Source organism: Mustela lutreola, chromosome 7, assembly GCF_030435805.1.
Source record: "Mustela lutreola isolate mMusLut2 chromosome 7, mMusLut2.pri, whole genome shotgun sequence".
NCBI classification, from domain to species: Eukaryota; Metazoa; Chordata; class Mammalia; order Carnivora; family Mustelidae; genus Mustela; species Mustela lutreola.
The window spans coordinates 53109602-53124142 of NC_081296.1; the positions used below are offsets into that span (position 1 = coordinate 53109602).

The 14541-nt window shown below is 52.2% G+C and overlaps 1 protein-coding gene across 20 annotated transcripts in view; it reads right to left on the minus strand.

Moving 5' to 3' along the window:
• Positions 1 to 14541, minus strand: part of MEGF11 (multiple EGF like domains 11) — a 343613-nt gene that overhangs the window by 225857 nt on the left and 103215 nt on the right. Inside the window, exon 1 of one of the 20 annotated variants that reach the window (XM_059180859.1) lies at positions 5455 to 5476. The exons of the other annotated variants lie outside the window; for them this stretch is intronic. The gene's annotated coding sequence lies outside the window, so the exon portion shown is untranslated. Of the gene's footprint in view, positions 1 to 5454; positions 5477 to 14541 lie in introns of those variants that run through there. 20 annotated transcript variants of the gene reach the window in all.

Consider the following 14541-nt stretch of genomic DNA (forward strand, 5'->3'; position numbering starts at 1 on the left):
ACTCCTGACCTTTAAATGCAGGGTCTTCCCCTGGGCCCCTTCCCCCTCCACTCCCATGTGCTTTGCATATCCACTCTCCCCACCCCATCCCGACTCCTTCCTGCAACAAAGAAAGGGAAGAAAGAGGGGAGGCGGGAGCTGAGCTGGGAAAACCCTTCCAGGCTACCCAAAAGGCCTGCAGACCTTGCTGCTCCTGCTGCTATGGGATATCCGCTGCTGACACCCCGCTTGATGCACACGTCACTCCCACCGAGGGACGAAGGCCTGCTGGGGGGCTTTGAGGAAATATAACCCCCGGGCTCCTTCCTGCCCTAGCACTCCAGGGCTCCGTGGTCCTACAGACTTAGAGAACTGCCCAAGGGTTCCCACCTGCAGAGGCTGGGCGGGGGTGGGGGGGTGTCCTAAGGGTAGAGGGGAGAACTAGCCCAGGAGAGCTGGAATCCGTATGTGGTCAAAAATCAGCTATAGAATGAAAGAACACCCTGACTCAGAAAGATAGCTCTATTTTTCATGTGTCCACAGATGCTATCAGAATTTGCTTAAAAGCTTTACTGAATTCAGAGTAGCATTTCTTCCCAATCTGCCACACTAAAAGATACAACTTCTAATAACTGGGGCGGGATGGCACAGAAAATATTTTGACACTGTAAAGGGGTCCCCAGGCTTGAAATGGTTGAGGATCCAGTCCATTGGCCCCGAGCTTGCCGACGAGGAAGGACTCACTCCACTCAAAGACAGACAGGAGTGACATGCTTGTCACACACACCCCCATCTGTACCCAGAAGGAAGCTAAATAGAGCTCCTGTCTTCGTGAAAGGTTAAATACTCTCCTCCTCATCCCCAGTAATTTCCTCACTAAACTCTTTCTTAGCAGCTCCTTCAAAGATAAACAAATTGTCACAAATTCTGTGTAACTGTAGGGGTCCAAATTAATGATTAATGAGGTTTTTCTGTTTGAGATCTGAAAATAATCTGGCTACACGTATTTTGAAAATCTGTTCAGAAAGAGAAAAGGAATTCTGGTGTTTCCACATCAATCTGCCAAGTCCAAGAGTACACAGGTCACAGCCCGTCATCTCCTCTCCCTATTCAGCTCCCCAGGCAAGTCCTCGGAGACCTAAGGGGTCGCTCCACAGAAAGCGGGGCACAGCCTGGAGCCCAGTAAGGCTCCCACTAGGATTGAGGGTGGCTCAGTCCATTCCCCTCCTTGAGGAGGAGCCACAGCCCCAATGAGAAAGAACCTGCCCAGATTTGGCATAAAGTTTCAGGGAGAGTCAAGTGTACGATAAGCATCGTCTCCAAGGTGGGCTTTGTGCAGACCCACAAGCAAATAAATTAAATAAAGGAATATGGGGCGCCTGGGTGGCTCAGTGGGTTAAGCCTCTGCCTTCAGCTCAGGTCATGATCCCAGGGTCCTGGAATCAAGCCCCCCATATTGGGCTCCCTGCTTGGTGGGGAGTCTGCTTCTTTCTTCTCCCTCTGCCTGCCACTCCCCCTCCTTGTGTGCTCCCTCTCTCTCTTTCTCTCTCTGTCAAATAAATAAATAAAATATTTTTAATTAATTAATTAAGGGAGTAAAGGAAGAGACACAGTGCTCAGAAAGGCACAACATCAGAATGCCAGAGGGAGAGAAGGCCTCCTTCTGGTTCTCTCCATGGCCCTGTCTCATTAACTCACCCACTCCTATAATCTCCCAGGTGAACCCCATGACCGCATCTTCAAACTTATGAAGCTCAGAACATCACAGGATGAAGCCGCCTGGATTAGAAGAGAGTGTTTCTCTGGCCCCCTTTTGATCCACAGTGACAGGAGAGGGATAGGAGATGGGAGGTAACTGGGATCCTGGCTAGAATTGGGAGATCTTTTAAGATCTTCATGCAAGCTTCTTCTCTCTGCATCAGATGTGGACAGGACAGTTTGGCTGACTCTCACACCTGGATGCCGGGTGCAGAGAGGCAGAGGGGGAAAGGGAGGTGGACGGGGAGCACGAGGACACAGACAGCGAGGCAGCCTCACTCCTCCATCCGTGTGGCTGTGTTCAAGCCAACAGAGTGGGGGACATTCACACCCAAGCCTGGACTAACCCTACCACCAGCAGTCACAGTTCCCCATCTGAGGCCACGCTGCCCCTGTGGAAGCATGGGAGGGGAGCGGGAAAGAAGGACATGCAGCTCGAGGGTGGAAGGCTCCCCTGGGATTCCCTCTGCCCTCAGACTTTTTCTTGGAACCCAATCTAAAACATGCAACCTTATCACCTGCCCTGCCCTCCCCAGGCCAGACAGGTCTCTCCTGCTCCTTGTTCCCATCTCTCCCCTTGCCCTCAACACCCCATCATCATCAACTTTGCATGTCTGAGGACCATTGGCTAGAGGTCCAGCTCGGCCCCCTGGCCCCTCCGCCCCTGGTCGGCTGCGCACCTGCTGGGTTCTGGGTGCGCTCCACTCACATAGCTTCCGGTCTGGGCCACATGGCCCAGCGCTGACGGCCCTTCCCATGTCACCCCACCAGCTCTTCCAGCTCACCTACTTCATCTTGCCCACATGTCACAGAACCTTCTGGAAGGTGGGGTCAGGTCTAGGCCCAACCAGTCAGCTCTTTTCAGGAGCTGATTTTAGAAAAAGTATTTCTACTTGTCTCAGACAATTCACTGAGGCTAAGCGAAGAGGGGCCAGAGAAGAGCCACCCCCCTCCCCATGGGGGGGCCGCTCCCTGTGAGTGTGAATGGGGCTTTCCCCGGCTCTCTTCCACAGGATGGATCCCAAAGATGCATTCTCATGAGATGACTGAGGGAAAATCGATGCCGCCGCAGCGGTTATTAGGCCGACTCCATTCGGAGTGACAGAGGTTAACATACTGGGCACCGTCTGATTTAGGGCATTAATAATTAAATAAGGAAATGCCCCTGGTTTCTCTTCAGAAGAAGAGAACATGTAAATAGATCCGTTGGTTCCCTTCCCTCGGGTCCGTGCTCCCTGCATATTAAGGGAACAGAGCTGCCGAGGTGGAGAAATTTCGTTCCCGGTGGTGGGGTACGACTGTTCCACCCCTGATGACCCCAGCTGGAGGCTAGAGGAGAGAGAAGGTGGCTAGGAGGCGAGCCTCACACCTGCCCACAAGGCATGGGCAGTCTGCACATCTGCCCAGCCTGAACCCACTGACTGAGCATTCCTGGAACACCACCGGCCTGGCCCAGGGCTGTGCTGTGGATACAAAGAAACAGCACAGGTCTGCGGCCATCTATTTGAGGAGCTCAAACAGCAAGCAGTGAAGTCCCACTGGGGGGCTCCTGGGAGTGGGCAGGACTTAAGGTGCACGGACCATGAAAAGGGAGCAGGCAAAGAAAGGGCCTTTCGGGAACAGGCAGTGTAAGGCCGCGCCAGGGGCAAGAAGGTGCCCGTGGTGTTGGAGGCGGCGGAGGGTTTGCACTGCAGGGCCGTGGTGGCCATGTGGGCAACTTTGGGAGGCATTTTCCGAAACAGGGTTCAGTAGGACACTAGTCCCGTGAGATATTGATAGAAATCTCCCAAAGATATCCACAAGTGAATTCGTCCGGGAATTGCCACATGCTTACTTCCTCAGTATATCTTTTTTTTTCCAGTTAAAATCAATTAATGAACGTATAGTATATTATTAGTTTCAGAGGTAGATTCTGGTGATTCATCAGCTGTCTAGAACACCCAGTATTCATTCCGTTCGGTGCCCTCCTGAATGCTCATCATCCAGATACCCCAATCCCCCACCCTCCCCTCCAGCAACCCTCAGTCTGTTTCCTAGAGATAAGAATCTCTTAAGGTTTCTCTCCAGTGCACCTTAACTCTAGGAGCAGAGGTCCTCAGGGTATCTGTTTGGAAAGCTCTGATCCTCTCCATCAAGGTCAAGCGTGAAGGAAGCCCTGGTCCTGTCAATCTGCATTCTTAGAGTTTGTATTCCTTTGTTTATTCTAACACTTGAGGGCCTTCTGTGCCTGGCACGTGGTGCTCAGGGAACCTGCTCCTGGATAACTCAAGAGACCCTGACATCATAGCAAAGGATCCCTCCTCCCAGCTAGACCCTCCTTCTCGCCAGGCTGGGCCCTGCAGGCTGGGCAGACCTCAAAGAGGGTGGCCTCCTCTGAAAGCCCGTGCCTTCCACCAGGGCCCTGGCATGACCTGCACCTGTAGAGTCCGGCCTGACCCTCTGGTGGCAGCACAGACCTGACCAGACACCAGATGCTCACATCAGCCAAGATGCATAAAACTGGGGCAGAGGGCAGACAGACAAACAGATGGCCTCTGCCCTGGGGTCGGTTGTTATGACCTCACAGTCCATCTGTGCAAAAGTCTTCCCCCACCTGCTTTATTTCTACCACCTGCCTAGTCTTCCTGATTGTGCCAAAATCTTGTACACGGGAGTCTAGGCCACATACCTGGGACCTGCCCTTTGTCTACCCCCGTCTTTTCCAGGGAGCCCTTCCTTCCCAACAAACTTGCATTGGCAGCCGGATGACGGTGGTCAGGCACGATTTTGTGGGTCCTGGGAGGTTTCACTCATACATTGGGCATTGATGGGTTGTTACAGTTTGGCTGAGAAACCGGGGTTGAGCAGAAAAGTGCGCTGGGATCAATTGGTAATGCCTGTCACAGGCACTGGGGGGACACCTCTCCTACTTTGCTGAATAGTTGTTACTAGCTTTAAAAATTGCTCCTTTTCTATAGAAACCATCTAGAGGTGGCCTCAGCTCTTCCCTCTGGACCTTCAAACCTACACAGTGTTTCCCCTCCCTTGGCATTAGAACCAAAGGAAGTTTTACTAGAACACATACCACCAGGGCAGAGATGTGGGCCTGGTATGTTCACTGCTGTCCCCGGGACCCAGAGCATTGCCTGCATGCAGAGGGGGCTCAATACCCCTTGTCAACCGATTATTGACTCTACAGCCAACCACCTCCCTTGACACAGCCAAGGCTATTGGGCTCAGCCACATTGCTGGTGTCGGGCCTGACGGAGGACACCACAGATCCGTCCCAACAGCAGGTCATACGCCAGGGGGCATCCCGTGCTGCATTAACATTGCCCCACAGAGACATCAATCTGTTGGCGACAGATACACTGAGCACGGTGACATCCTGAGAGTGATTCAAAGACTCCCGCCTGGGCCACCCGGCCAGCGGCGGGGTACATCAGCTCCAGGGATCAGCACAAGGCGGGCATTGAAGCCTCCTCAATAGTTCAAGCTGCAACTGGGGGTCGCCGTGTTCCGAGCACCTCATGAAAAGGCGATTTCAGGCTCGGGAAGCAGCAGAAGCAAAACCCCAAACGGGGACTGATAAAGCAAACGCCTCACATCCCTCCCAGCATGTGGGGAGAAAGAAAGAGAGATTTCTATCTTCTATTTATAGAACACACATACACACAAACACACACGCTTCTCTATTTTTTTTCTGAATAAAACCAAAAAAGCCAAGTTGGCACTCACAGGGGCAAATGCCAAGGGATGACCCTGACAGACCGTTCCCGTCTTCCGCTCACTGATCTCTGGCGCTGGCTCCCAGTCCCCAGGCCCCACTCTGTTTACTGGCCTTGCTGGGATCTGATGAATGTGCAATGAAAAGTGGAGCCACGATCAGCCCCGCAATTAACAGGCTTCACCCTCTGCCTTGATGAATCCTCCTGCCCTCCAGCAATCCCACTAGGAGCCAGGTTTATGTCGAAGGCTTTCTAATCTCTCTGCACTTAAAAAAGAAAAAAAAAAAAAAAGTTCAAAATAAATCCACAGCTCTTAATCTCTGAAAGAGAGATTCCCTGACAACAGGAGCACGGCAGAAATCCCCAGGGCCACCATGGAGGCCCTGCCAGGTGCCTGCCCACGGGGATAAATCACAGGGGTTTGGAGGCACCTCCAGAGACATGGTAAATGATAAATTCTGCTTTCTCCTTGCCCCAGAAGCCTTGGGCTGCAAATCCTGAAAATGGTCCCACGGAAGCCTACAGCACCCATTCATGAGGGTCAAAGACGGTCCTGTCTCCCGCGCCCTCAAGCCCTACAGACCAAGTGGCTCTGGCATCAGCCAGCCTTGGAGAGAAATCACTGCACATCTCCGGGGAGCCCGGGGAGGGGAGTGTAGAATCTGCCAGGCCAATAAGGCACTCCACCTCCTCACCCACAGTGAGTAGCCTCCATATTCCAGGCCCTCAGCCCTCCCATTCCCAAACAGGTGGCAGCCTCCAGCCCCTCCAAAGATGGAAGGAGAAAACTCATCTGTGTTCTTAGACCATTCCATTTCTCACAAAGCAATTATCTCCAACTTTCCATTTCTCTGCAAATCGGGGCACACTCAGCTGGCCTGGCCAGCCCCGAGGCCGCCCACCCCTCCCAATCCAGCCTCCCCAGGCCTGGCTCCGCTTCCCTCTCCCACCCCCACCCAGGGCTGCGGGATTCTCAGAGCTGTAGGAGTTCCACAGGCCCTAGCATGAAATCATGGCTCTGTCCATACACCCCCAAGATAAGTCAGTCACTGAGGGCCATGCACCCCCGCGGAGATTCGTCCCATTTCCGCCCACTCTGAAAAAAACATTTCACAGACTCTAAGATGCAACCACCAGTGCCTGGATTGGAAGGAGCACTAAGGGACAAAACGCCGGAGAATCACCACCGTTGGAAGGTCAAGGGTCCCACTTGGGCGGAGGGGAGGGATGACAGACTGGACAACAAGACGTGTGGTTTCAGAACTGGCACCGGGACCCGGGAGCATCAACGGTCCAACGCCTTATCCCACAGGAGGGGAACTGTTCTCAGGTGACTGGTTCAAAATCACACGACACGTGGGTGGCGGGGCTCTACGTGAGAGGATCAGTGAACCCAGGCTGACACCATTCAAATCCTGACTCAACATTTCTGGTGGCACAACCTGGATAAAATCATCTACCTGCCTTAGGGCTGAGTGTGTCACGTGCACCACACCAGGCATGACCAGCTCTACAGGGCTGTTAGGATAGTCCGTGAGTCAGCAGGTAAAGCTCTTAGCCAAGCCTGGCATCTGGCACATAGAAGATACCCAATAAAATGTTCGTTTCCTCCCAACCCATATTCCCCCACCTCAAAGATCCTTCCAACTCTCTAATCCTGACTTCTGGAATTTCTGAGGAGCTGGAGGGAAAAAGTAAATATATATGTATATATTCTTTAAATATGTAAATATAAATATATATATTTATTCTAAATATTTATTTATATATTTGTCTCTATTTTTATACTTCTATTTATATATAAAATATATACATAGAGAGAGATGGAAAAATCTTCTGCTGGAAAATCGAGGCTTGGGTGTGTCTGAATGGCACACCCATACTGGGTCAGTCTTCACTGTACAATTATCAAGACAGGCCACTCAGCAGATATTTATTGAACACTTACCAGTCACCGTGGGCACAAAGATGACTCAGGCACGCTCCTGCCTCAAGACCTCCAAACACCTGCTGGAAGGTGTGTGGGAATGGTCGTGAGAGGGCCATGGACCCAGGATGTGGCTTAATTCAAAGCGCGGAGGACTTTCCCTGGCAGGAAGCCTCAGGCAAGTGTGATGGGTTATCAGAGACCTTTGCAGGGAATCGATGCTTCACATCCCTGCAGGTGCCTCCCACGTTGAACCTGGCCCGTCTCCATCCCTGTTGCCTCTGAATCCACTCCCAATTAGCACTGCCTGTTCTGAAGAGAGAACAACCCAGCCGCCCAGGACTCGGGGCAACCCCTCCTCCTGGGGTCTTCCCTCCTGAATGCCAGCTCTGCTCAGGAGCAACTCAGCTTTCCACAGGCCCCGTCCAACCCCTTCTGCCTGGTAAGGCACTAACTTGCTGTGTGGCCCGGGAAAGGTTGCTTTCCCTCTCTGAGCTTCACTCTCTGCTTATCCCAAAGGCGGGGGTCTGACCGCATCATCTCCTGGACCCTTCGAGCTCTACAAGTTCAGCTACAATGTATCTCCCTTCCCTGCCCTTCCCTTCCCCCTCGCATTCTTCTCTCTTACCCCATTCCCAGCCTGGGGCCTGCCCCATCTCCCCACAAAAAGGAAACACACAGAGGGGTTGGAGAACTCATTTCACTGCTCTGAGCCTCCTTTTCCTCTTTGAGGACATGGGCAGGATGAGAGAGCACAGACCCTTGGAAGGATTCGGCTGTAGTCCAGTACGGGGAATGCGGAGGTCAGCAGCACTGTGATGGTCGTGACCCATAGTTCTCACCCTCTCCCTGTCCATTCCTCAGCACCCTTTAAAATAAAGACTGACTTCTTATCTCATGTTCTATTCCCTGACTCTGACCCCTCACATCTCGGGGGCCACCTCTCCCTGGGCAGGTGCTAAAAGGAGGGCCCGGTTGTCAGCCTGCAGACATGGGCATCAGACTAGGGCGCCTCTCTGGGGTCCTTCTGGAACCTTCCACGTGTATCAAGGCCAGAAGATTCTGAAGCCAGATGTCCCAACCCAGCTGTCCCAAAGCCTGAAGATGGCCGTGCTTGTGCACTTGTATTGGAAACATGCATCCGTGTGTTCTGTAAAACAACTTAGCAATGCATAACAACCAGAATTCTACTTCTGCAATGTGTTTTTTAGAAATTGGCCAGAGTCAAGGATAGGTCCAAGAATGTCTGTTGCATCATCTCTTAATAAAGAGATGTTTGTTGTAGCGCTGAAACAACCAAAATGCCTAAATATCAGCAGGGCCCTTGCTAAATAAATTCCACCATGTCTCCATAACAAAATATTACACAAACATTAAAATATTGATGTGTGGGGAAAACAGGGAAGCCCATCCACTAGAGCATTAATAGTGATCATCTTTCACGGGGGCTGGAGGAGAAGGAAGCTGTATCACAGGACTCGTAGTTCTAAGTCAGTATTTTTATTGTTATATGAGTGTTTCCTACAGTAAACATTATTACCACTATAATCAGAAAGGCAAAGATATTTTAAGATAATGTACATGGGTTCCCCAACATGGAAAGATAACCCTGATGTATTAATCCATGACAAACACGCGTTACAAAACAGCATGCGTATTAGGACCGCGTTTCTATAAAATGGAGTGCGCTTGTGTGTGGTGTGTGCGTGTGTTGGGAGTGAGCAAGACAGAAAGATGTCCGGAAGGACGTTTAAAATGTTAACATTTTAAATATCCAGGTGATGACACTGTAGGTGACTTGCTTTCTTCTCTATACTTTCCTGTATGTTTGCACGTTCTATGATGAGCCGATCTCCATTTTAAAATGTGAAACACCACAGTAAAGCCATCTTCGTATTGGAAAGAAAGAAGGCAGCGTCCTTTGGGCAGTGCCCCCACAGCTCACCTTTCCTCCAGGTCCGGATTCTCCCCCACTGCCCCTTGGGGTGCCTTTTCCCAGAGAACAGGGATTCATCAAGCTCTGAACCTGCTACCCCTCGGGACACAGGCCACTTTACGGGGCTCCCCAGGCAGCCCTGGGCGCCATCAGGCTGGGGCAAAATTGCCATCACAATTGTATGGCATGGGTCCACGCTGTGATTGTATCCATGCCGTGATTAAAAACATTATGCCATTTCAAAGACCCAAAATGATCTCACGACACAGAAAAATGGATGGATAATGTACGCTTCTGTCAGTTCTATTCAATATAATAAATGAATCAGGTATTCAGATTTTAAAAGAAATTTATTGCAGTCTTTTGTTCACGACACTGATGAATTCTGGCTCACAGCCTGGACAGGTCGGCCTGGGGCACTTCACCTCCCTCCAGGGCTTGCTCAGTCCTCTCTACCCACACAGGCTTTGCTCCACCAAAGATAACAAGAACCCGGAGCCCTGGAATCCTGATCACCTCCCGGGTCCGAAGCCCACCTCCATCTCTTACCCATTGGGCAACCTTGGGTAGGTCACTTGACCTCTGGGAGTCCCAGCTTCCCCCTCTGTAAAGTGGAAACAGTAAGAAAACCTACTCACAGCGTCGTCATGAGAAGCCAAAGAGATAAGGGTTACAAGAAGGCCTGTAAACAGTAAAATGCTGGGGAAAGTCTGGTCACTGCCCTCCTGCTGGGATGTATGTGGCGGGGGGAGGGGCAGCACAAATAGTCCTGGGGCTGGGGGAGTGGTGCACAGAGAGAGAATGAGTTTACTAGGGTCTTGGGCCCAAGAACTACCTCCTTGCGGTGGAACAGATTTGCCAGAAAGGAGAGATAAGGACAAGATGAATCGCAATGAGGTGGCAGTTTGGCCCAGCTCAGTCCCTGCTGACCTACACACAGCCTAAGCTAGAGAGGGTTCCAAGTCTGGAACCGGAGGCCAATCTGGCTGCGCTTCCAGATTCCAGATCTGACGATCATCTCTGCAGCCACACGCTACGGTGATAAAACACAGTTCCTCTCAACACGGGTTTCCTGGAGGAGCAAGGGGCTCATTCGCCTTCCAGAACTGTAGCCCCCCTGCACTCGCTCCCCAAGGAAGGAACCACTGAGACAGCACTGCGGCAGATACAAAAAAAAACAAAAAAACAAAAAACAAAAAACAAAAAAAGACACCAAAAACCCATCCGTCATCTTCTAGGTTTAATCTGCAGAATGGCACACAACTCTCAGATTCATTGTGTTCCTGGCCTGATTATTCGTTGTTTATTTCAGTATTTTCCAGGAAATTGTTCATTAAGGATAAAAGCACCTGCTTACTGTAAGAGAGCATTACACAAAGACTCTGGCATGGAGGTCTGGGAAGAACATTAATTAATGAAGCGAAACTGAACAAACATGCTATAAATTTAAGGTCTAAAGAGAACCGTCGGGCGTTTAGTGGCTTACGATAGAAGGCTGCGATGAAACGTCATATTTTTAGACCTCAGGGGTGTGGGGGGAAAAAATGGGAGGGAGAAATTTGAAAAGGTGGCAGAGGTAATGATCTATTGCTAGAGCAACTAAAGCCTGTGCTTCCATTAAGAGAATTATAAATCAATTCTGCTTTGTCTGGGGGCATCTACGCGCCATGTGTGCGAAATTAAAAAGCTTAGCATGTCAGAGAAGTTCCTTCTGAGGGCTCCGTGGGACCACACCGCCTGAGACACTGGGATGTGAGAGAGGCACGGCAGTGAGGAGGGAGGAGGATCTGGGCTGTGTCACAGAGTTGAGCCTAGCTGGGCACAGGCAATCCTGAGCAGCAGGGTCGGAGAGAAAATGCAGCCGAACCCCAATGAAGCAGAACCTTCAGTTAATCAGAAGCCGCTGGGCAGCTGGTCGTGGCCTGTGGCGCCTGTCAGGCTTGGTTCTCCTCTGTGTGTGTCCACCCTAGAGTTGTGGTTTGTGCCCCACGGAGGAGTGGGGCTGACCCCATTCAGGGCCCTCCTGAGAAACCACTGCCAGGGCTACCTTCTGCCCTGGTAACTTACGGGCTTCATTTCCCTCACTTCCGACCTACTCCTGACAAGAACAAACACCTTTAGGAACGATGACCCTGAAATCACACAGAATCCCAATAAATCCGTAGAGATGTGTTCCCACTCAATAGAATCCACTCACCAAGACCAGAAGGGAAAAGGCCATGTTGCAAAAGGGTCTGGGTGGCAGGCATGGGAACCCTATAAAGGTCTTCTCGGCCTCACTTCCAATTCATCAGAACATTCAGAAATCTGGACAATCCCCTCCTCTAGGCAAAATGGAGAGGTTCCCCTCTGGCTCCAGCTTCTCCGGGTCGCTCCCTGCCCTCTCCCCAGCCTGACCCGGCCTGCAAGGAGCTGACCTCCCGTAGGCTGAATCGCCAATATGCAGAAAACAGGAAGCTCATACCAAAGCTACAGACACCGCATGTGCCCACGAGTCTACAAATCTGCCATGGCACACGCAGGGACTCAGTGGGGTAGGAAGAACGGGGGGCGGGCCAGAAGCCTGATAACCACGGTAGGCCTCTGACTAGGACGCACATGTGGTTATGCCAAAAGAGGGAGAAAAGAGAGAAGCAAGCAGGCTGAGTGGGAGCTGGGTCTGTGGGCCCAGGAATGAGAGCACGAACCCAAGTGAGTCCTGCCCGCTAAGACCACTTCCAGTGACTTGAGAGCACTTACTAACAACACTCTGGTAATGTCCCCTGTTGAATGAGAAGTTGGATAGAGATGGAGTCAAACACTGAACCAGGGAGCCGCTGAGGACCAGACCAGAGCAGCAGATGGACAGCTCCCGAGAGCCTGCCCCGCACCCGCAGGGGACCCTGGGCTGGGAGCTGAGCCGATCTCACTCCATCCTCGCAGGGGCTCCGGGGAGCTGCTGTTGGGATCTCCGTTTGCACAGACTCACAGTTTGGAGGTGAATGAACTAGATCTGAATTCAGGACTACTTGCTCGCCTATCACCACGCTTCCAAGTATGGCTTTGCTCTTCAGCTCAGAGCCTGTGTGTGTGTGTGTGTGTGTGTGCGCGCGTGCATGCCATGTGTGGCGTGCTGAGGGAGGAATGGGCCATCTCTGGACCACATTCCCCTCCACGCTCTCTATATTTGGGCAGAGGAAGGGAGGACAAGACAATATGATGACAGAAGGACGGGCCTGTGCTCCCTGAGTGACCTCCTGCCTCCTCCTTAGCTAAGAGGAAGCCTTTATTAGCTGGAGTTCCTCACCTAAACCACAGAACCCAGAAAATGATTTCCGGGACTATTTCCTCCACTTTTCCAAGGATGGCACACAATACATATCATTCTAGATGCACAGGAGAAAAGTTGATCCAGTAGACACAGTGGATGTCATGGGGCGTTAGAGCTGAATTCTCTCTGGAATGAGGCTGAGAAAGTGCTAGATGGTCTCTAAGTTTCCTAAGACTCTGACATCAAGAGATGGGCGGTGGGGGAGCCTGTGGGCCTCCTCTGCAGGAACCAGGCAGGGGGATGTTCCTGAGCACAACCAGGGGTACAGATGAGAAAGCCAGAGCCCCTGGACCAGATTATCTTATTTTATAATATATCCTCCACGTGTCTTCCCTTGTGTCATCCCTGAGCCCAACTACCTACTTTAAATGTGCCAATCTTGCCTCAGCGGTGCCTTGAGGACTCAAGAAAGAGGTTGGAGATGGGCCTTGCATGGGATGAGCCCTACCCCCTCCCACTCTTCCATTCGGGCTAGTTCGGGTGCTGGCGGAGGCAGTAACCAGCAAGAGATCTGAATGGGATCCAGAGCTGAGCACGGGACTCCCCTACATCTCCCCAGCCCTCCAAGGATGAGGGTTTATTCTGTTACCAAACAGGCCACTGCCCAGGCCAGGCAGAGAAGTGGTTTGTGCCCCACGAATGAAAGCAGGACCCACCCCATGCAGGGCTCCTTCCATCCAGAAAATATTCTAATAAACTTGAAAGGTGAGGACACTGTGAGCCTTTGTTAACACCCCATCCCGCCCCCGGGGCTGGGATGCTTCCCCGAGCAATCTTGAAGGCCAAACAGGAGAGCTGGGCCTGTATGTGTTGCGGTGCACGAATGCGGGAGCCAGCACAGCCGCCCACCTGGCACAGTGGCTGGGGGGTGTTGGGGGGATACAGAATCTGCTGACGGGGCGCCCGTGGGCTCTGAACATGGCCTGAGTCACGCACCCAGACGAGGGCCGGGATCAACAGGCCAGGGACCAGGCCTCTCAGCAGGTCTGGTAGGTCTGTGTGACCCTGAATGAGTCACCAGACCGTTCCGGGCTGTTTCCGGAGAGGGAGGAGCTAGAATCACTCCTCAAGCTGGTGGGCTTGCCTGAGGAGAGGACATAGGCTTACGGCCCTGACTTTGAGCTTTCTAGCACTACCTACCAGCTATGGGACCATGGGAAGACCCTTAACGGCTTCTCTGGACCTCCGTTTCCCCATTTATAAAAGGAGGCTGAGCGACAGTGGTGTTGTTTTAGAGCCAAACCTGGCCTCTCACTAAGGTCTCTTACAGCTCAAAAAGGTTCCACAGTGATTCCCTGCCGCAAGAAGAGGTGAGAGGGAAGAGGGGTTCCCTCCTGGTGACCTCAGCCACTGGCCCAGTGCCAGTATCAATAAACGTTTGATAACTGGCCAGTGACTGATTCAACAAATCAACGAACAGGTCTCTTTCTGCGTGAGAGAAGTGAGGCCAAAAGAAAAGAGACTTGCCTAAGGTCACAGAGCGGATGGCAGAGCTGACCCCATGTCCAGCGCCCCTCTCACTCCACCATGCCACAGGAAAGGGAAGGGAGACCCTTGAGCAGAGCGCCCCTTGGGGTGGGAGTGGGGCCCAAGACCCGGTAGCCTAGGGGCAGGGGAACAGAGAGAGACCCCTGGAGACACACTCTATGCTGGGTACCTTGAATTTGCCATCCCCTCAATGGACCCTAGTGTCTGCTGACTTTCCAGCCCCTTCTAACCCTGTTCCCGAGGGGCCGTCCTCTTCTTGGGTACAGAGAGGACTGCCAGTGGCTGGCTGGCGTCTCTCCCTGCCACCTCCACCTGCCTTCCCGGCAGGTGTTTCTTTTCCTCCTCCAAACAGGGGCACAGAGGAGGCAACTAACTAGAGAGGCAGAGTGGGAGCCTGCTGGAAAGATGTCCTCTCTGCCCTGCCTTCCCCAGGGGC